Source organism: Eublepharis macularius, chromosome 12 (assembly GCF_028583425.1).
Source record: "Eublepharis macularius isolate TG4126 chromosome 12, MPM_Emac_v1.0, whole genome shotgun sequence".
NCBI classification, from domain to species: domain Eukaryota; kingdom Metazoa; phylum Chordata; class Lepidosauria; order Squamata; family Eublepharidae; genus Eublepharis; species Eublepharis macularius.
The window spans coordinates 32,842,766-32,863,182 of record NC_072801.1 but is presented as its reverse complement, the minus strand read 5'-3'; the positions used below and the strand labels follow the sequence as shown (position 1 = coordinate 32,863,182).

The 20,417-nt window shown below is 46.4% G+C and overlaps 1 protein-coding gene across 1 annotated transcript in view; it reads left to right on the top strand.

Annotated features, from left to right (window-relative positions):
- Positions 1–15,349: 15,349 nt before the first annotated feature.
- The window catches only part of SCN4A (sodium voltage-gated channel alpha subunit 4), a 95,373-nt gene continuing 90,305 nt past the window's right edge, over positions 15,350–20,417 (top strand). The window contains exon 1 of the mRNA XM_054992505.1: positions 15,350–15,440. The gene's annotated coding sequence lies outside the window, so the exon portion shown is untranslated. The remainder of the gene's footprint in view (positions 15,441–20,417) is intronic.

The following is a 20,417-nucleotide window of genomic DNA, read 5'->3' as shown; positions in this document are numbered from 1 at the left end:
TTTTCCAGGTTATAATTGACATGTTAAACTCGGTCTTAAATATGTAAAACAGTAGGAGATGCCTTTGGGCATGTGCAGGGGGCATTTCCTCCATAACAAGCACTACTCACATATGTTGGATTAAGGGACAGGAATTCCAGTTCAAGCCCCGTTCTCATGTTACAGTAAACACATCTTGTCTATGTATGTGTACACTTGTTTGTAAGAAAGAAAGCGCTGAGTGTTTACTTTACAAATGAAACCAGGCACCTGTACTTGGATAAATGTGCCATTTCAATCACACATTCCAGGTATATGTGGGGTAGAATACAACACAAGAATCACTTGTTGCACATAAATGAAAAATCATGGATTATACTTGCATTCATTGTAACTTGTGAACAGGGCTTCAGAGGCAAAGTTTTCCAGGAATTCTTCAGCACCTGCATTTCTTTTTGGAGAGCTTCACCACAGTGAAGTGCCTGAAAAAACACTTAAAAGGGCTGTGGTGACTTGTAGGCGTATGTTCTTTGGCAAATCATTAATGTATATGAAAGAAATACGTTCCCCCTACTACCTACTCCCCTACCCATGCTTGCAAGGCTTTTGTACACCCCATTCGGTCTTTAAAAGGAATTACCTCCCCCACTTTGGGTAAATGATAAGACTGAAAATTGGACTATGACCGATCACTTTTTAAAAATAATGTTTGCAGGGATTTTGCAACACATAATTTCCCCAACGATCCCCATTTTCACACTTATGTAGCATAATTGTGCACTGCTGTCTTGCTGTACAATAAATCAGTAAAGTTTTGAAAAGTTTGAATTTCATATGCCAAGGGGTGAGGTCCAGTTCCCAAGCAGGAGAGCTTTTTTTTGCGTCAGTGAAGGATCTATAGTGAACAGGTACAAAGTGAGGGTTAAATGAAAGTAAGCTAACTTGTAAAAATTCAGGATTGGAAGGGTACTTCCAAATCTGGATCTGGTCACAGGGATAAACTTCAAGAGGAAAGCAACTAAGCCACAGAAATCTAATTTTTTCCCCTACTGAAATAGAGCTCAATGGTAAAGAAAGAATCAACTTTCAATTTGTGTGAAGGAAGACCAGCAACAAAAAGGGTAACTTGAATCTGGAATTTTGTATCTTGCTTCCCTAACCAGAAGGACATTCCTAACTGGGGACATTGCAAAAAGTAAGAAAAAATGAGAAAACGTGAATTTTTGCACACAAATTTGACCTGGTAATTTTTTTCTTCGGGAGGCTTTTAAAAAATTCTGTTTAATATGCATCAGCAGTAGCAAACCTATACAAATTGTTAGTAAATAGATATTGGCATCTATCAAATTGCAATGGTTAATTTCTAGAAGTAGGGAATTTTGGAATAGTTGCTTATCTCTGCTATTAGCAGGAACAAAGGATGAAATTAATTCAATAAACGATTAGGTATAGTATAAGGAACTATAAGGAAGATAGTTTTTCTCCCTATTTCCATACCACATGTACTGGGGAGGTCGGCTGTGTTGTTCCTTGCTGCACTTTCTAGCAGCCTGTTTTATGTGGTAACTTCACAACATTTTGGTAGCACTGTGATTCTGCAAGAGACAGGCAGTGCTACAGTCACCAGCTAGCTGCTGTTCCATCTGTAGGGGTCAGAAGTGAGCTAAGCCTACAGGCCAACTTGGAAACAGAGAAGTGCTTTGACCTGTGAAATCAAGTCCAGTTCCATGTTGCTGTTTTTGAGCATCACTCCGATGCAGTCTTCGCAGAGCCTTGGTTGCTAACAGCAATTCTTCAAACAAAATGCAATTCAGCCTCATGCTCCTGTACCTCTCTAGTGTGGGAATGAGCAACCCAGAGCTACTCGACTGGCTCTCTCTGTGTGGCCCTCCTTGCAAGCAAGAAACACAGAACATGGCATTCATTTTGTCATGTTGCCCACCACAACTTGAAGGCATAGATGGATTACGTGGCTCTGTTTAATGAAGATGCAGCATTTGATGACGATGACCTGACTTCTCAGTGTTTTGGAGCAAGTGCACGTTGATGGAATCTGGGTGATGGATTTTTCTCATATACGATGTATACTAAGACTCCAAGTTAAATTTGGCTCAGGGAAGGCAGCACTGGAGTGCTCAGTCTTGAACCCCATATAAGCAGTTCTGAGGCAGACCAGCCAATTCACAACATTATGAAAGCAGCTGGGTCTTGCACTGCCCTCACTGGCTTTTGGGGTCTCCTTTTAAAGTGGAAGTCCTGCAGGATTCTAGACAGGCTTGGGCAAAAAAAAAAGCCTTCAGCAGGTCAATTGATTCACTGTAAGGGGACAAAAAACCAGCAAAAGTCTTAAGTCCCAGAAACAGCACTCTCTGGCTTCCAAGTACAAAGAAATGAAATTAATTCAGCCCTTCAGTCCCAGCTTAAGGTGGTGTCTAAGAGCCAAGCTACAAGTGACGCCTTACACAGGTTGGACACTTGTCAGCTTCCCTCAAGTTTTGATGAGAAATGTAGGCGTCCTGGTTTTACAAATTGGCTTTCCATTACAGCTGCAAGACCAGGATGCCTACATTTCCCACCAAAACTTGAGGGAAGCTGACAAGTGTCCAACCTGTGTCAGGCATCCCCCTATCTACTCCAATGCCGGCATTTTAGCAGCAGGAGGATGAGAGGATAAGAAAACCCTTCCCTTTCCATGTGGTCTCCAAAAGTTCTCAAAATTTCAGGGTAATTGCAGCCAGGAAGATTCTGAAGGAAAGTTAGAATGAACAAAAGAACTAAGATGACACTTCTCTATTTCCATCTTTGTCTTTGGGACTAGGTCTGAATATCACCTCTCTCTACAGAGTCTGTTAGATCGCTCCTCAGAGGGTTTGTTAATTTCACTTCTCTACAGAGGTGGCAAAGATTGCTCCTCAGAGGCAGTTGGGGAGGCAGCCTTTGGGGAGGCAAAGAGGAAATTAACAAACCCTCTGAAGGGCGATCTAGCCAGCTCTGTAGAGGGAGTTGAAATTCAAACTGCGCTTCCCAGCTAACATGGCATCTCCCTTCACTTGAGCATCCTCTGTGTAATTCGTCTCGTGGTTTAGCTCTGAGAGCATTTTAAAATATGACCCTAATGCCCTTTTCATGTCTCCCACATCTGTAATATAAATGTGTCTTATATGGGCCAGACTGCACATCTGAGTTAAAAACAGTTTCCTTTAGCTCCCTGTGGCACATTAACAATGTTTCCCTTTGCGCACAATGCACCCCAAAGTGGTCCCACACTTCAGTGATCTGTGAGAGAATGACTAGAGCTCTAGGCTGTCGGGTGGAGCACTTAATAACCCCTCGCCTGCCATTGCACCATTATGCATCAAATGTCACTGCCACCACCTCATCCCGCCAAACAAATGAACCCTACAAGTCCCTGGTAGGAGCAGATGCACCACAAAACAGTAACTTTATAGAACAAATTGCTACAGATGGCTCCAGAATTGCATTGACCAATCCGGGAAGGAATACTTCTGGCTCTTTTAATCATGCTAGGGGGTCATTCCATCCATTTCCACCTTGCATTGGTTCTTCACTGTGCCCTGCCACTAAACTGCCCCCCTTGCTTCTGTGTTTCAGGTCGGGAGGGGCTTAGCCCCAAATCCTTACCCTGACCTTTGTGCTGCTGGGTCTGTATTCTCGCCGTGGGGTGGGGAGGAAGGTAAACGTGCCTCTCTTGCCTCTTCCTGGTCAGCAAATAATCAACTAGCCACCACGTCTTCCTTTGCCTCCTGGACGGACATGCACAGTAGAGACATCCTCCTTTACAGGGGCAACTGGCACTGCACTGCCTTGTGGGAACAGACCCCTCATGGAGGACCACCACAGGCTATTTGGTAGTTTCCCAACTGCACTGTGTCGTCTCCTCATAATCTTTCTTGAGAACAGAGACCAGAATAAGGATATCACAGCCACTGTCAGAGGACTACAATGGTGCCTCACTTTGCCAATGCCACCAAGGAAAGTACCACATCGGAATCATGAAAAAAGCCACATGGCACATGAGCATAGAAGGCTCGTCTCCTCAACTCCTGTGGCTAGAAGACATGTTGGCTCCTTCCCCTTGGAAGAGTGGGCATCAGGGGCCGCTCGTGCGCACGTGGACTCAGCTGGGCCAAGCTACCTTCTGGGGTTTCTCTTCCACACAGGGCCACCTTGGCTTTTGATAGCCTCTTGCTACTATTGGGAAATGATGAATTCATTCGAATTCCTAGGCAGTGCTTGCAAAGTCACGTGGATGGTGGAAATACCATGTGCCTCGGCCATCTTGTTGCCTTCCACACAACAGTTCCTAATCCTGTAGGATTATAATGTTCCCATTGTGCTGTTCACAGGCCCAGCATCCTCACCTTGACTTGGGGGTGGGGTAGCCATCTATAGGAACCACAAATGTCATAAATAGGCTCAGTTAAGAGCCACCTTAGACAAGATGCCAGAGATCCATAATTAGACCTTCCAATTTTCCCTTAAAATGATTTGTGAGTGGGGTGGGGGTAGATGGGTGAATTCTATCTGTATGTTTTTTTACCAATGGAGCAAATAAGAGCTGGGAGGCACAGATTTGGAAAAATGGCATACCGTGAGCTAATCCTCCGCATTGCCCAATCGAGTTCAGAAGCCTCTTTATAAACAGATATAGTCACTTGGGGAGATCCAGTGGCGGTTCTCCTGCATCTTGTCTAATGTGGCCCTTAAAGCTAGGTGGGTTTAAGCAGTTTAATATGACCTATTCCTATTCCTCCCTACTCCCAATCCCATCTCAAGGTTTCCCACATGTTATTTGATAGACATTGTTTCTTCTTCCATATGACAGTTATGTGTTCATCAAGACCCATATTTGCAGGCTACTGTGAGAAACACCTCAGGATATACCCCACTCACCCACTCACACTCCATTCACACATAAATGTAGCTCAGTGACGTTGGTCGGCAAAACAGCTAAATTTTAGTGACAAGAGTCACATCCTGGCTTCCCCGATGCTGTGCTTATTCCAGGCCCAAAGACTCATGAGAAATCATCTCTAGGAAGTGGCAGCAAATGCTTTTTTAAAAAAAATTAATGCTTGATTATTTCTTAATCCATAGTCTGCCATATAATCTGTGCCTTTTATTTAGCAGAGTTTCATATCAGAGGCTGAAAAAATAGTTGCACTTAATCCTAGAGAGACTAAAAGATACACTCTTGTCTACATTTTCTCATGCATGAGTGTCGATTGTCACACACACATGCATTCACACGCCGGCACACATGATTATGGGAGACTCATCCCAATCTCTCCCAGAAACAATTTTCTCTGCATGCATTAAGAGCTTGGAGCAGAGATTCTCTCTAAGCATGTGCTGAGTTCTTTTTGTTTGCCACTAAGTAATCTTGCTTTGGGGATTAGGTGATTTCTGCAAGAGAGGTTGTGGCAGACATTTCTCTCTCTTTAAATCAGACAGTATAGGAATTCGGGTGAGTATCCTTGAAGAACCGAGGAAAGTGGCTTCTTAGAGGAGAGCAGCTGTTGTTCCATGGATGGGCACATGTTTTCATTTAGAAGGTTCTGGGATTAGTTAACGGGTCTCTGAGATCAGATCTGAGAACACCCTCTGCCCAGGCAACCCCCAGCCCAGGACGTTGCCAGGTGCCTTGGTCCCCAAGATTTGCTCTAAAATGGGCTGCACCTCTCCAGGGGGAGCCTCTGAAATCTGACGGGCCCCATCCAGTGGGATTGCGTGCTCTTGTTCCTTGTGCAGTTGGGGCCAGTTCTGCCTGCTTGAGAAGATCTGCCAGTCAGCAGAATGCACAATATTGACTAGACACCCCAATGGCCAGACTCTGCAAAAAGAATCTCCCGTTTCTCTCTAAAGAAGCAATCCTTAAACCATGTGGCAGGATAGAACCAAGGAAATCTTGAAAGTATGGCCTGGCTTCCTTCCTTCCAGTTACTCCTCACTGGTGGAAGTTCACTGTGCCCCATCTCTGCATCAGACATGATGAAATAATTCAATCATTCCAGATGCAGAGATGCATCAGATGTGTATGTCCTTAGAGGAGGTGGCCTGTTGTGTCTCTAGGCATATATGCTCATATGAGTGTTTTACAAAGAAACACTTGAGAAAAGCTTCCTTGCAGGTGGAAGTTTTTTACCTTAACAGAGATTAAAAGTAAATCTTTTCTGATGTAAGTGAGAAGCAAACATTCCATTTTAATTCGGAAAAGGGCCCCAGCCTGCAGAGATTTGGGAAACCGTGGCCTAGTGTTTGCCGCTGTGCCTGTCTAGCACATTTTAAATACATCTCTGGTGGCTTCCACAAGGAGAGGTTGTCTTCCAAACTGCAGTGCCATTTGTTGGGAACATCCACATGATGTCAGGACGGTTCTGGTTATGTGCCAATCGTCCTTTCTTCATCCTCAGCACACTTTCCCCAAACCTGATCTTTTTGTAAAGAGCATAAACCAAGCCATTAGCAGGGCCGTTTCCAGACAGCTTACCTGCCCCCGGAACGTCGCGCCATGTTGCGGGGAAAACGCGAAATATTGCGTTTTCTCGCACGAGTTTTGCGTGACATCGCACAAAATTCACGTGAGAAAACGCGATATTTCGCGTTTTCCCCGCAACATGGCGCGATGTTGCGGGGGCAGGTAAGCCGTCTGGAAACGGCCCAGGTCATGGAAGGGTGAGCATCTTTTGCCTTGCAAATGCCCCGCCCATATTGGTGTCATTTTCCCTGCTGCACCACCAGAGGGCTTTAGAGGGCCTTTTCCCCCAATAAAAGGGTAATTGATTCAGTGCTATAGCACTCAAACACTTTAGTTTTTAGCATGTTTAAAGCCCTTTTAAAAGTCCTCTGGAGCTGTGGTAAGGAATTAGGGGAAACGGTGGCTGACAGAGGAAAGTGTGCAGAAAACTCCTGTGCCAGGGTGCATGTGCCTGCGCTCACGGTGGGTGACGAAACGAAAATGAAGAGTCCTCGCCGTGTGGAAGAAGCCACAGTTTATCTTAATTTTTATGGAGGTAAAATGTTCTTCTGGGTGAAAGTTACAACCTGAAGGGAAGAAAAGAGGGCCTTAAGATTCTGCAAACATTTCTTCTGGCAAGGTTGCTCAACATCTCCCATTGGGAAGAGCAGGAAATAGACTTCTAGCTTGAGAGAGGCCAGACCCTGAGACGGGAGAAAGCCCAGCCTCCTGCCTCACACCCTCACCATCCCACCTGTTCTCCCCCCAGCCCACCCCCCACCCCAGTGCACCATTTCAGATTTCAGTAGGGTGGAGGCAGTCAGAAGATCCAAATCTCGGCTCTTGAAAATATTCATGATTAAATGGCTTGAAGCTATGTACAGGGAGGACGTTTTTAAATAGTACTTCTTACAGTGTAGAATACTTAGCAGAATTTAGTTTATAGGGCAGTCTTCTAAGCAGAGCTACACCCTTCTAAGATTTAGGTGTAACTCTGTTCAGGATTGCACTCTTCACCTTACAAAGACTGTGCCTGGAAAACTGCCTGGGAGCACACCTGGGCAGCCCCAGCTGGGCCCTCTGCCAGATGCAGGAGCCACCAGTTAGCCCCTGTACTCATCTCAAGGGTGGAACCTGGACTGCCAGCAGAAGACATGCCTAAGTTTACTACATCTCTTGGCTGGGAGAGGAAGAGAGAACTGCACTTGTGGGGAGGGGACAGCTACCCTTTGCAAAACCAAAGTCCTCTGCACAGTTTGCTCAGATCCCAGAAGTTGATGACAGGTGAGGTGGGGGGGGTCTCCAAAATGTTTCCAGACAAAAGCATTTCATTCACTCTGTGTTCACCCCTCTACTGGCCTACACCTTCCTTTCTCCATCCCCTTCTACAGCTTCACTGACTAAAAAGCTCTGCAGAGTAAAAGCCAATATTAATGGACCAAATCTACCCCAGGGCCTGTCCCAACCCTTTGCTACAACTCCTGCCCTTCTCACCCGTAAGGCCATAACAGTAAACTGAGACAGAGGGTTGTAGTTTCCTTGGGACCCCACTGGCTGTAGGCAAACTGAGATACAACACAGGTAAGTTTTTTTAAAATGGGACCAAAGTCTGTTCATGTTAGGAGCAGGCAAGCTTTTGGATTACACAGAACAGTCAGGCTGGGTGATTTTTATACCTGGGCCTTGTTTGAGTGTGTTGTGAAGTTATTTGGGGCAAGGGTTTAAGGGCACTTTGCCCGCTGAAGCACTACTAATGTGCGTGTGTGTGTGTGCAAGACAGAAGGAGAGTGGATGTTGAGGTGTGTTTGTTTTGTATATGAGGGTGGTATGAGCGAATGTGCACAAGCTAATGGCAGGTCTTGGTGCGATGGGCAACTTGAACCATTTTTTAACATTCGCACAGTAGCAAAGACCAAGGCTCCTAAAAGCCCCACGGCAGAGCAGTGAGGAAGAGGAGGAGAGAAGGCTGCCCTGCCAAGAAGAGCACAATGACACAGGGAGCCCACTTTGCGCTGCGCTCACCTCGAACTGCCACCATCGCCCAGCAATCGCCAGCTTCCTGCATCTCCGACTGTGATTTCTGTTGCACATGGGTTGTTTGTACACATCAAAGGGCCTCCCTCTGGGTGAGGAGCCTCCTGTGTATATTTGTGATGTGCCCAAAAAACTCCAGTGCCATTTTGGGACATTCTTGTAGATTCACACTTTACTTCTGTTGCACACTCTGAATGTTGAGGCTGGGCCAGTCGGCTTCCAACCCACGGAAGAAAGAACTTTGGGTCTTCCGCTCAGACAAGTGCTGCCGACGGCCTTCTTGTTTTGCATTCTCTGCTACGCTGCTGCGCACATATTCACCTGCCAATGTTTGCTAAAATTCAAAGAGGGCCATTTCAGCCCATTCCATGACCTGGAAATTCAGGCCGTTGATTAAAGAAAAGACAGTTGAAGATCTGAATACATTCTATGAAATGAATACATTTTAGTTAACCTGATGTATATTGCGAGAAAAAAGCCTCTGAGTGTTCAGCTGCCATACTTTCAGACCAAAAAGTAAAATCTTTCTTTGTTCAACCCTCACAGACATGCCTTCTATTTGCTTGTCTCTATTAACTTATAGGGGAACTGAGCTCTTTCAAAGACATCTGGTTTGAGCAGGGTGTGTGTGTGTGTGTTTTGCACAGCCTAACTAGCAAGTGCTCTGTCCTGATTTAGCAGCCCAGCCCCTGCAAGCTGTATCTTGTGGGATATTAGTTCACTCACGAACTTCAAATGTAATCCCATAGCCTTTGAATTTGATCTTGCAGGTTCTTTCTGACAAAGTTTGTTTTGCTTATCTTAGGCTAAAATCGAACATACTGTAAAGTGAAAAAAGATTGAAATGCAAGTGTAAATCACTCTTCCAGCATAGTCAGCAATAGAGTTCAACACCTGGTTAGAACTGCCAGACTGGTTAGAGAGAACTCAAACTGGTTAGAGAGCCAGTTTGGTGTAGTGGTTAAGAGCGCAGGACTCCAAGTTTGATTCCCCACTCCTCCACTTGAAGCCAGCTGACCCACTGACCCACTGACACTGACCCACTGACCTTGGGTCAGTGTCACAGCTTCTAGGAGCTCTCTCAGCCCCACCCACCTCACAGGGTGATTATTGTTGTGGGAAAGGCATCAAAATAAACCTGCTAAGCCGTAGGGAAAGGGAACTACGCTCATTCCAGCAATTCCCTAGTGTAAGTTTTAGTACCCTACTTTCCCCATTTTAAAAGCAAAAGAGCCGCTGAAAATTATGCCCTTTGACTTGGAAGCTCTTTTATCTAGTTCACAGATGTGGGAGGATAAAGTTATTCAGTGGTGAAGGAAAAGCAAGTTCTTTAGCTGGCTGAGAAGAGCACTCTGCTTATGCTCAGAGGCACTTTCTTCTATATCGTTACTTCACATGATCCAGAACTGAATCCAAGAATTTATAAACAGCAAGCAAGTCAAGACAGGCTGTGCAGGCCTGCCTTCTGCATAATCACAGAGATAATTCTGTGCTTCCTTTTATAGGCTTGCCAGGTCTTTCCTGGTGGGCGTGTACAGGTGGGATGTAAGGTGTGGGGATGTGTAGGCATTTACTGATTCCCTCCTTCCATGGTGCACTCCAATGATGTCACTTCCAGTGTGACCATTTTCACTATGGGGATGATTCTGGTCCTTATGCAATGCCATTGCTTCTGGTCACACTGGAAGTGACATCATCAGCTGGCACGTTGGAACGCACGTGTGGCCACTTCCGCAGTCTGCCTGCTGATCCTAGGGAGATTGCCTGCCACTGGTGGCACCTGGGAACTCTATACTAGAGTAGAATACTGGCTTTAAAAAGAGACTCGAGGCACTCCTTTGAGTTGTTCTTCAGATTTCACTCTGGAAATGTATTTATTTGAAACATTTTTATGCTGTCTTTCCACCCAAATAGGGTCCAAGTAACAAGCGGGTTTCTACAACAGGTGCTTCAGGTGGGCAGTGGTCCTCTTCCAATGACACAGGAAATGTCTCAGGCAGCAGTCACCTTTGGGAGTTGTGTTGATTTTTATATTATTATTTATTTTCTTTAAATCCCAGATAATGTATCTGATGAAGACCAAAGGGGGAGTACGGTGTGTGTGTAGGGGGGCGGGGGGAGTATAATGTTAAAAAAATCAGTCAAGTGAAATTGGCTGTTTGCTTTTTCTGTATTTGTGCAGCAGTTCTAAAATAACTATAATCAATGACATAATACATAGGAGCAGAAATCCATGGGTGGCAATAGCTCTGATCTGAACAAGGCATGCACCAGACGGTCCAGGGTGGGATGACAATGCTATTACTCCTAAGGGGAAAGGCAGAGGCAAGTCCAAGTTGGCAGGAAGAATCTGGCACTCTTTCAACAAGTCCCCCTCTGGTGCTGGTGAGTCTTCAAGTCAAAGCATACCAAGAAGAGACCTTTCATACAATTGATTGACGTGACATCAAACCCACCCATCAGCAACCTGGTCTGTGTATGAGTCAGGCCCGATAACTTTGGACCTCACTCCTTCCAGTGCTCATTCAGATTCTAGTAAGGTACTAACTGGCTGCAATGGAAGATATTCAGATGAGACAACTATGATTTGAGCTTTGCAACCATCTAAAAAGGCAGCCAGCGGCTGCAAGCAGCATTGACTTGGGTCAAGGAGGTTGCAAAGGCTTCATACTTCTGTCTGCCCAGGGGCAAGCATCAGAACTGAGATCCGTCATGTAGAGAGATAGTAAGGAAGGAACCTGGAGGAGGTGGGAATTAGCGAAGCCATTGGCAAATCGCAGCAATGCCTGAAGATGGCACTGTGGCCCCATATCTTTCTGTGGGGCTCTGATATGGCAGCCAAGAAGGGGCAAACAGCAGCATTGCCTTTGAGGAGAGGAAACAGGCGCCTCCATCCTCTGAAGAAGCACCTGGGAGCCACCAGGAGATTCTCTCTACTTTAACTTGGGGTATCTAAAGAAAATGGATGGGAAGAGATTTGAGAGCACCTCAGAAGTCAGCCTAAGGCAGCCAGAGGTTCAAGACCAGAGATATAATCTGAGAGGGGGCCATTCAATCCCACAACATGAGAATAACAGAAAGAGTGCCTCTGAGCATGTGCCGCTGTGTTAGTTTCTTGCACACTATAAAAAAACTCCACAGTTAATAAAATTCAGATGTTCTTGGAAAAATTCAAGGGTTATTAAGGATGCCTTGGTTCTGTTGCATTGGGATGCAACAGGGACTCATTTTCACTGCTTGAAATCAAATAATTCTTTGGATCCTGAAATAATAATAACAACAATAACAGCAGCAGTAGCAACAATAATGCCTTCACTTTAGAAGAAGCTTGGCAAAGCTTGCTGACTTCTTTCCACCTACTCCCAGAGATCTTCTAGCACAGAACTAAGCTGGATCAAGGCCCTGCCCAGACAAAGCTTGCTCCTTTCTGGCTCCACCCCTCCATTTCCAAAACACCCTGGGCCCTTTTCACACTACATACCTGCTTCCAGCAGCACAAAAAACACAGAAGATGTTCATGTTCTGTTCAGTAGTCATGAACAGGGAGCCGATTTTGGACTGTCCTGTTCATTGACCCTTCATGGCTTCAACTATTCCTGCTCAACATCCAGCACAGCGAAACTGGCTTCCATGCATGTGCATTCTCACACAGTCCAAGTCAGGTCTACTCTTTACACCCTTCCACACACACACACTTCTAGGATTGACACCCCTAGTGTCAGGCCTGGCTAGGGGATTCTCTCAGACTCTCCACTTCATCAAACACCGTTGTATGAGTTAAAGGTCTTTATTAGGGATTACTCCCTAGAAGTGTACTTGTACATAGTAATTGTCTGGAATGCCAAAGTAAAGTCTTCCCAGAAAGATTATAACCCCAGTCTCCTCCCCCTCCCCCAGTTCAAATGACAGTCAGTTAAAGCTGGCCTGGAGCTCAGAAGCGCGAAAGTCCTGGAAAAGATGCAGAGCTGAGTTTCCCAAGGTCAGTTCACAAACACTCAGTACTGATAACCCAAACAAAGCATAGCAGAGGTACAGTGACGCAGGAAAGCGACTACACTTCTCTGCACTACTACCCATTCCGCCCCCCCCCCAGTAGATCTAAATTCACAGGTATGGCAGACAGGTTGGCTTGCTTGTCTGACACCTAGGTGGAGCCTGGAGATCTCTGGAGATCAGCTGTAATTCTGGGAGATTCTAGGTTCACCTAGAGGAAATGGCAGCTTTGGAGGGTGGACTCTATGACATACTCCTCTGAGGTCCCTCCTCTCCCCAAGCCCACCCTCCCAGGGTGTGCCCCAAAATGTACAGGAATTTCCTGACCCAGAGTTGGCAATCCTACACACTCCTATCCTTAATATGCCACTGCTCTGCTCAACAGGTGGTTGTTTAAGTAGACAGGGGGCAAATCCACACTCACTCATCTTCTGCTTATCTTGCAATGTCATGGCAATCGCCTTCATTCCGCTATCAGGCTGTGCATCCTCACATCCACCCTTCTGGTGCGTTTTCATGGCGCAATCAGTTCTCCGCACGCCACTGAGTAAAGCGTCACAGTGGGCGGTTCCATCCTCCGCCGTTAGAATTGACGGCGCTCGTCACTTCCCTTTTTTTTTTTAAAAAAGGGTCAATTATCCGGTATATCGATATCTTGACTCCGGTGACCGTTTCTTCCCGTGCAAACCACTGCTCACTACAGTTGGTTTACCAGTATACCGACCTTTATGCACTGTGGAAAAAAAGGGGAGAAAACGGATTTCCGTGAATATCACGTGGTTTGGAGGGAAGGCGCAATAGTGGCGCGGTGATGGCAGGGAACACGCAGAATGAGAAAGTGTGTGAGTATCTGCATGAATAGCGTGCCAATTGCGAAAAAGCCGTGGAAACAAATAGGTAGTGTGGATTCGGCCAGTTTTAATCAGTTACAAATCATATAAGCCATTCATAAATAAACAGTGTATTTTTAAAAAATCCTACTATTCTGTGTTCATTGAAGCCGTCCTTAGCAACATTAACTACTGCTAATCTGTTTGCCTTGGCATCATCTTCACACATGCACAATTTTGAAAAAAAATTGAAACTGATGCAAAACTGTTCAGCAGGCATTTAAGTTGTTTGGTGCCAAACTGAACAGACCCAGCACGTGGACTCCTGAAGACCAAATAGCCCAGTGGTGGTTTGGCCACAATGCATGCTTGGATCACATCCAGGTTGGATTACTATAATGCACCCTCCATGAGGCTGCCCTTGAAAACTGTTCAGAGCTTTCAAAATACTGCAGCCACAGAGAACAAGATTATACCAGTCCTGAAAGAACACCAGTGGCTGCCTATTTGTTTTCAGGTCCAAATCAAAGTGTTGGTTGTTACCTTGAATACCCTAAGCAGCCTGGGTGGCCTTATTCCAGATTTTCTTGTCCCAAAATCAGGGCTTTTTTTCTGGGAAAAGAGGTGGCAGAACTCAGTGGGTTGCCCTAGGAGAAAATGGTCACATGGCTGGTGGCCCCGCCCACTGATCTCCAGACAGAAGGGAGTTTAGATTGCCCTCGTGCCATGTGACCATTTTCAAGAGGTTCCGGAACTCCGTTCCCCCGCGTTCCCCGAAAAAAAGCCCTGCCCAAAACCAGTCCCCCCCCCCTCCTGTGGAAATAAGGTGGGTAACCACAAGGGGGAGGAGATGACCCCTCCCTCTTCTGATTCCCTCCCAGTGCAGGCTTGCTTGCTGCTTTGCACTGCTAGTTTACACCCTTGCTCCTTTTCACCCAGGCATTTAACTGAGGTTCTCTCTCTTGATCTTTTTATCTTGTATTAGTATGATATTTTCATGACGGCGAGTGTCTCTTGATACTATACAGGCTGAGAGTATAGGACATAATTTTTAACCAATAAATAATGCCAACAACCTTTTGTAATGTGTTGGACGAAAGGCCTGGGAGCCATTGTGACCTCTGTTTTGTCTAGTCTGAGCCTAAGTTGAGTGCCCCAAATCCACACGCCAACCGCGGGCAAAGAACTGGAGGGGGTGGTATTGAAAAGGAAGGCAGAGTGATAGGCAGTCCAGAGAACATGGACGCCACTAATACCAATTGAACTATTTGGCAGCCAGAAGGCTGCCTCTGGTCCCCAAAGCTATTTTATCTGAGCTCCCTGTGACCCTATTGTCTTTCATTCAAAGTAGGGTAAATAATTGGTAACTATATATGTATGTAATATTTCTTTGTGTGTGACTTTGTGTATATATAAAGAGGGGAGAAGGAGGTTTATAAAGATATACGAAGTCTGGCCAATATATACATTTTCACTCCTTTTAAAAAAACTAAACCTGGATCCAAAAGCGGAAAGTTTTACATTTCATTGCTCTTTGGGTTTTGTATGCAATGTCCCCCTCTGCTCCAGAACTGAAAAGCTTGTAAGCAATGCTGATAAACCAGTTTGTGGAGTGGAAAGCTGCCTCCTGTCTCTGGACCATGTTCTGGTGGATGCAGCAGACCCTTCCAGCTTCAGACCATCTTGCCCCATGGATTCTTAGATGTGGGAGAAATGGGGGTGGGCATTGCAGGATTCAGGCGAATAGAAGGCTGTTCAGGCCTAACCCCTGCCAATGCGTCCTCTTTCTGTCTTGCTTTCGAACATGCAAATGTTCCTTTTCTTGTGCATTCTTGGATGGCTGTACCATCCCCCCAACACGACAAGATGGAGCTGCAGAGTTGCAAGAACCGTCTGACACTTGACCAGCTGCCCAGAGGGGCGAGTGCCAAAGCAGAGAGAGGGCGATACTACCTGAAGAACCCTCCGGTCCTCAGGTTTCAGCACGACCATCTGACGGCAGCAGCTGTTCTGCCAACAGGCAGCAACTCGGCCTGAGGCTCCCACACTTGGAGAATCTCTGAGGGGAGTGAAAAATTGGACCCTAAAAGGGCCTTTCTTTGGGATCTTGCTCCTTCCATCAAACAGTAAGTAGGCGATGAAGCCCCCAGGCTGCTGCCTTGCTGGGTTTTTACGTTCAGAAATGTCTCTTGGTGCTTTCACCTATCGGAGGAAATTGAGTTCATTGGAAACCTCCCCCCACCCATTTGCTCATATCGCTGCTTAATTCATTCTGGTTTTGACTGACCTGTGGAGAGCTGTGTGCTGCTGGTGTGACACCTTTGGCAGGAGTTTGGTTATAGATTTGAGATCATTTTTTGCTAAAACCAGGTGACCTCAAATCCTTCAATTCCCAGCCTGTCAAGTTAGAAATGCACATAAAGGCGGAGGGGGGTGGGCTCAGAGGACAATCTTGACTGGAGTTTGTGCGCGTATATGTATGTGTGGGGTACATGGGGCCATAAACAAAGCTGACAGGCGGGACCCCGTGACTGAGCCTTGTGACAGCATTAGGATGGGAACAGCAACGAGTCTGCTGGGGCTTTCCAGCGTGGCACGGCTGTAAGGCGAGAGGAGCTAAGAGGCCATCTTCTTCATGCTCGAGAGGACGGCTAGAATCTTGGCTTTCAGACCAGAAATGCCCCCAGCTCCCTTGGTCTTCATCTAGCACTCTAAATATAAACTCAGGCCAGGCTACACGGGGGTAACATGAAAGGACTGTGAACTCTTACTCGCACGGGGAATGCCTGGGCGGTGGAAAATGTTCTTCACTCTGAAAGTCAGATTTGGCCCCATATGGAATTACACCAATACTATGAAAAGCAGAAGTGGTGGACTTCTTTGGTGCCATCCACCTGGACCTCTTCCTCCCCAATGGACCAGCAGTGGTGGCTTCAGTATTAGTGGGAGAAAGGAAATCTGTTCATGCTCAGGGATTCGGCCCTGTGTGTTGTTTACTGTTCTTGTTTCAAGACTGAGGGCTGACACTAAAAGCAGGTTCTTAAGACTGAGATCTGACTCACTTGGAAACATTCAAAAATGTGCAAATGGACTTCCCAATTTCTGGCTAGTAGGGATTTTTTCTCCATTGGTGTTTCTCAGATTTCTTGGCACTTTGATCTCCCACGCTTAAAGTAGAACTGGTGGATATAGACCTATTTTCTACCACCCAGCAGCAGAGGGAATGACACGCCTAACCCTTGCCTCTTGGCCCCATCATAGAGGAGAGATACAATTTCTGTGTGTTGCGCAAGGAGCATGATGCGCTATGCCAGGAGAAGCTGTATTTAAAGCTGAGCCACTGATGTAAGCTCCCCCTGGGTTTAACAAATGGGTTGGGAAGGGGGAAGGAAGAAAACATCTTAGAGTCCGTGCATGAAGGAGGGGAACTAGTTACCTTGCCCAGGGTCTGCAAGATGTCCCAGCAGGCATGCTGGAACCAGCAACTGGGCAGAGTGGCAGGAATAGCAATAGTCATGCTCCAAAGTCTCCCTGTTGAATTACCGCCTGCAAAGATACTAAACAGAAACATATGCAGTGATTGCAAATAGCACAGATGCTGTGCTAGCCACAGATGCCCGTGGTATCCCAGCAGGGTCCACAGTCCCACCTCCATGTAGAGGCCATTTGCCAGGAGACCTCCCCCCCCCCCGAGTCACATGCTGTTGCTATACAAATGACACCAAATCAGTGAGGAAGTGCTCTGCTACTGCAACTGATCAATCTACCACTGGTGATGCTGCCACATAGGGCCTGCAAGGCAGTGGTCCCGAGGTTGCTTGGTCAGCTGATCCACAGAGCACAATGCAGCAGCTGCCGGGCACCCCAAATCACAATTGTGCCCTGTCCCCTGCCAAAGTCTGACCCCTTTGCATGACATGGGCCATGGTGCTAGAAGGGGCTGGCTCAGGCCACCCCACATGAATACACCACTAGTCTTGGATATGGGAGCTGACATTGCTAGGAAGTGCCCAGCCTCAAGTGATGGAAATGGACAAGGCAGATGAGGACTTCTGGGCCAGGGCAGCTGGATCCCCACCCCTGCTTACCTGCCTGTGCTTGAGGCTCTGGAGGAGGGTTTCCAGGTCCCCCCTACATAAAAACAGCAGAGAGAAGTTCAGGAGTGTGCAATAGGTACTTATCTGTGCATGCACGCATCCCCTGGCGATGACATCATTTCCAGCATGGCATGGAAGTGTCTGGTTGCACCAGGGCTGATTCAGTAAAAATTGATCTAAAATATATGCATACCCACATCCCTGACCTGCCATAGTGGGGGACCTGGCAAGCCTGCTCCAGAGGGATGTGGAACCTGTTAGGGCTCTGTAAGACACGTCAGCCACACGGTGTGGACTTTGTTCTCCCCCTTGGGTGTTACTGCTCATTGCTCCCCCCATAGTGTTAAGTGTCCACTCTGTGCCTCTCCTGCCACCATAGTGCAATGCTGCACACTCTAAGTCTGCATGGCTGAGAGTTCTGAGACAGAGTCCCATGCCATACACCCCACCTCCTGACCTATGGAGTACTCTGGCTGGGATTTACGTAGTGCTGGGGAGGGGGTTTGTCTATCGATGGGCAGGAAGTTCATTGGTTGCAACTGCAGCCAGCATTTTGTGCTCTGCTGGGCCCTCTGGGTGGGGCCACGGTGCGGGGGGGAGGTGGCTTTCTCCATTGCATTGGTGCCTATGGGTTATGCCATGTTTGGGGACATTCCCAGGCAGGAGGCTGCAGCAGGGCTGTGCTGGCAGCCAGGACCAGCATGGTGGCGCCAGGATGCTGCATCGATGCAAATCCATCTTCTGCTGGCATATCCTGGAAATATGTTGGTGTATTACCTACTCAGCTCCTGAGTGTTCGCCCACCCTTGCCTGGTTTGTTCTGAAAGTGGCTTATATGTGGGGTTGCCTGGGGAGACTGCTTGGAAATTACAGCTGTGGTAGCTAGCCTGCTAAGCATGTATAGCATAGATGGGGGTTTCTCTAAGGTTGCCAACTCTGGTTTGGGATATTCCTGGTGATTTGTGGGTGGAGCATGGGAAGGCAGGGTTTAGGGAGGTAAAGGACATCAGTAGGGTATAATGCCATAGAGTCCACCCTCCGAAGCAGCCATTTCCCCCAGGGAAACTGATCTCTGTCATCTGGAGACCAGTAGCAATTACAGGAGATCTCCAGGCCCCACCTGGGCCAAATCCACACGCACTCACCATCCGCTTATCTTGCGCAGTCATGGCAGTTGGGTTCATTCCGCTACCATGCTGTGCATCATCACATTCACCCTCCCAGTGCGTCTTCGTGGTGCAATCAGTTCTCCACACTCCACTGAGTAAAGCGTTATAGTGGGCAGTTCCCTCCCCCATCGTCAACGTTGATGGCGCATGTCACTTCCCTTTAAAAAAAAAGAGTTAATTTTGCGCTATACCGATATTCCGACTTTTAAGAAATGGCAAGGCCCCCTCCCCCTCATCTTTGATTGGCCCATTTTTTGCTCGTCACAGACCACTTTCTAACAATTGGCTGGTTGTTAGGGCGGGCAAATTTGAACATTAAAACATTCTCCGGAAACCCTGTCGCTCACAGTGGTGTTCTGCTTGTAGTAGTCGCCAACATGGATGCTCAGAGCTTGATATTTCTAATGATGGCTCAGATTGTGGTTGGCATGCTTCGCAGCACAGCCAATATGTTCCTAGCCTTTCCCCATGCAAACCGCTGCTCACTAAAGTAGGTTTTGCAGTATACCGACCTCTCTTTATTGTGCAAATGCGCTATGAAAGCCCATTTTTTTTAAAAAAAGGGCCGGGCAAAAACAGATTTCCGCCATTATCACGTGGTACGGAAAGGAGGCGCAATTGTGGCGTGGTGATGGCAGGGAACACGTGGAATGGGAAAGCGTGTGAGTATCTGATTGAACAGCACCGCGGTTGTGAAAAAGGTGCAGAAAAAAAAAGGAAGTGTGGATTCAGCCCTGGATGTTGGCAGCCCTGGTTTTCTTTTGCCTTGTAAATTAGGGAAGCAAGAAGGAGTGTATTTAGGAGATGAAGCCTTACACAGTCAAAAACAATTGTAAGTTAATCCTTATCAAATTTCTGCCTGTTACGCATTTTATCCATGGGAAAATCCATGTGTAGGGAGAGGGGCAGAGCTCAGCTGTAGGCTTGCCAACCTCCAGGTGGGAAACTCATAAGGGCAGATTTACAAATTGATTTAGACACCAACAACCAGCAACCATTCCTCCTGGAGCTCATGTAAAGCTCATATAATAGCTCAATGACCCAATAAATACTATTACAATAAATTACAATAAATAGTCATACATCAATAGAAAAATAGTTTAGGGTATACAAAATTTCTTTTTTTCAATAGTGCACAGAAAAACAGACTGATAAAGTTACAGTACAATCCTATGGAGAGTTACTCCAGTCTAAGGCCATTGACTTCAATGAGCTTAGACTGGTGTAACTCTGCATAGGATTGCACTGTTAGTCTTGTAAACAGTCCCTTCAGGAAAAGTTCCTTTCAGGAAGTGTTTACAAGACTAACTTTATCGGCCTGCTTTTCTGTGCACTACTGTACTCTTCAGGAACAGTTCCTTTCAGCTATGGTAATCACAACCAGTTGGTAATGATCAATTCTAGTTTGGAAGCAAGGTGGAAATTAAGTACTACTTTTCACTCTGCTGGGCAGGCAAACCCACTAATTTTTAAAAATTCTTATTATTGTGTTATTGCTAGTACAATAATAAACAATAAAATTAAATATAATGAGCTGTGAATTTGGCTGCAAAATGAAAAGTGGCACTTAATTACCTTCTCCCCTAGCTGATAAATAACAATTAATTTATGAACGCTATGCTTAGGAAACCATGCATTAGGTCATACAGCAAAGGAGAATGGCAAGAAGTGCAGAATCTTTGTCAAACAGAACATGCGTCTGCCTCTGATTAAATGTATAGTATGCTCTTGGTAACAAGGGCCGTTCCCACACGGCTTACCTGAACCCGGAATGCTGCGCAGCATGCCAAAAAATGCGGAAGATCGCGTTTTCTCTCGCGAGTTTTGCGCGATGTTG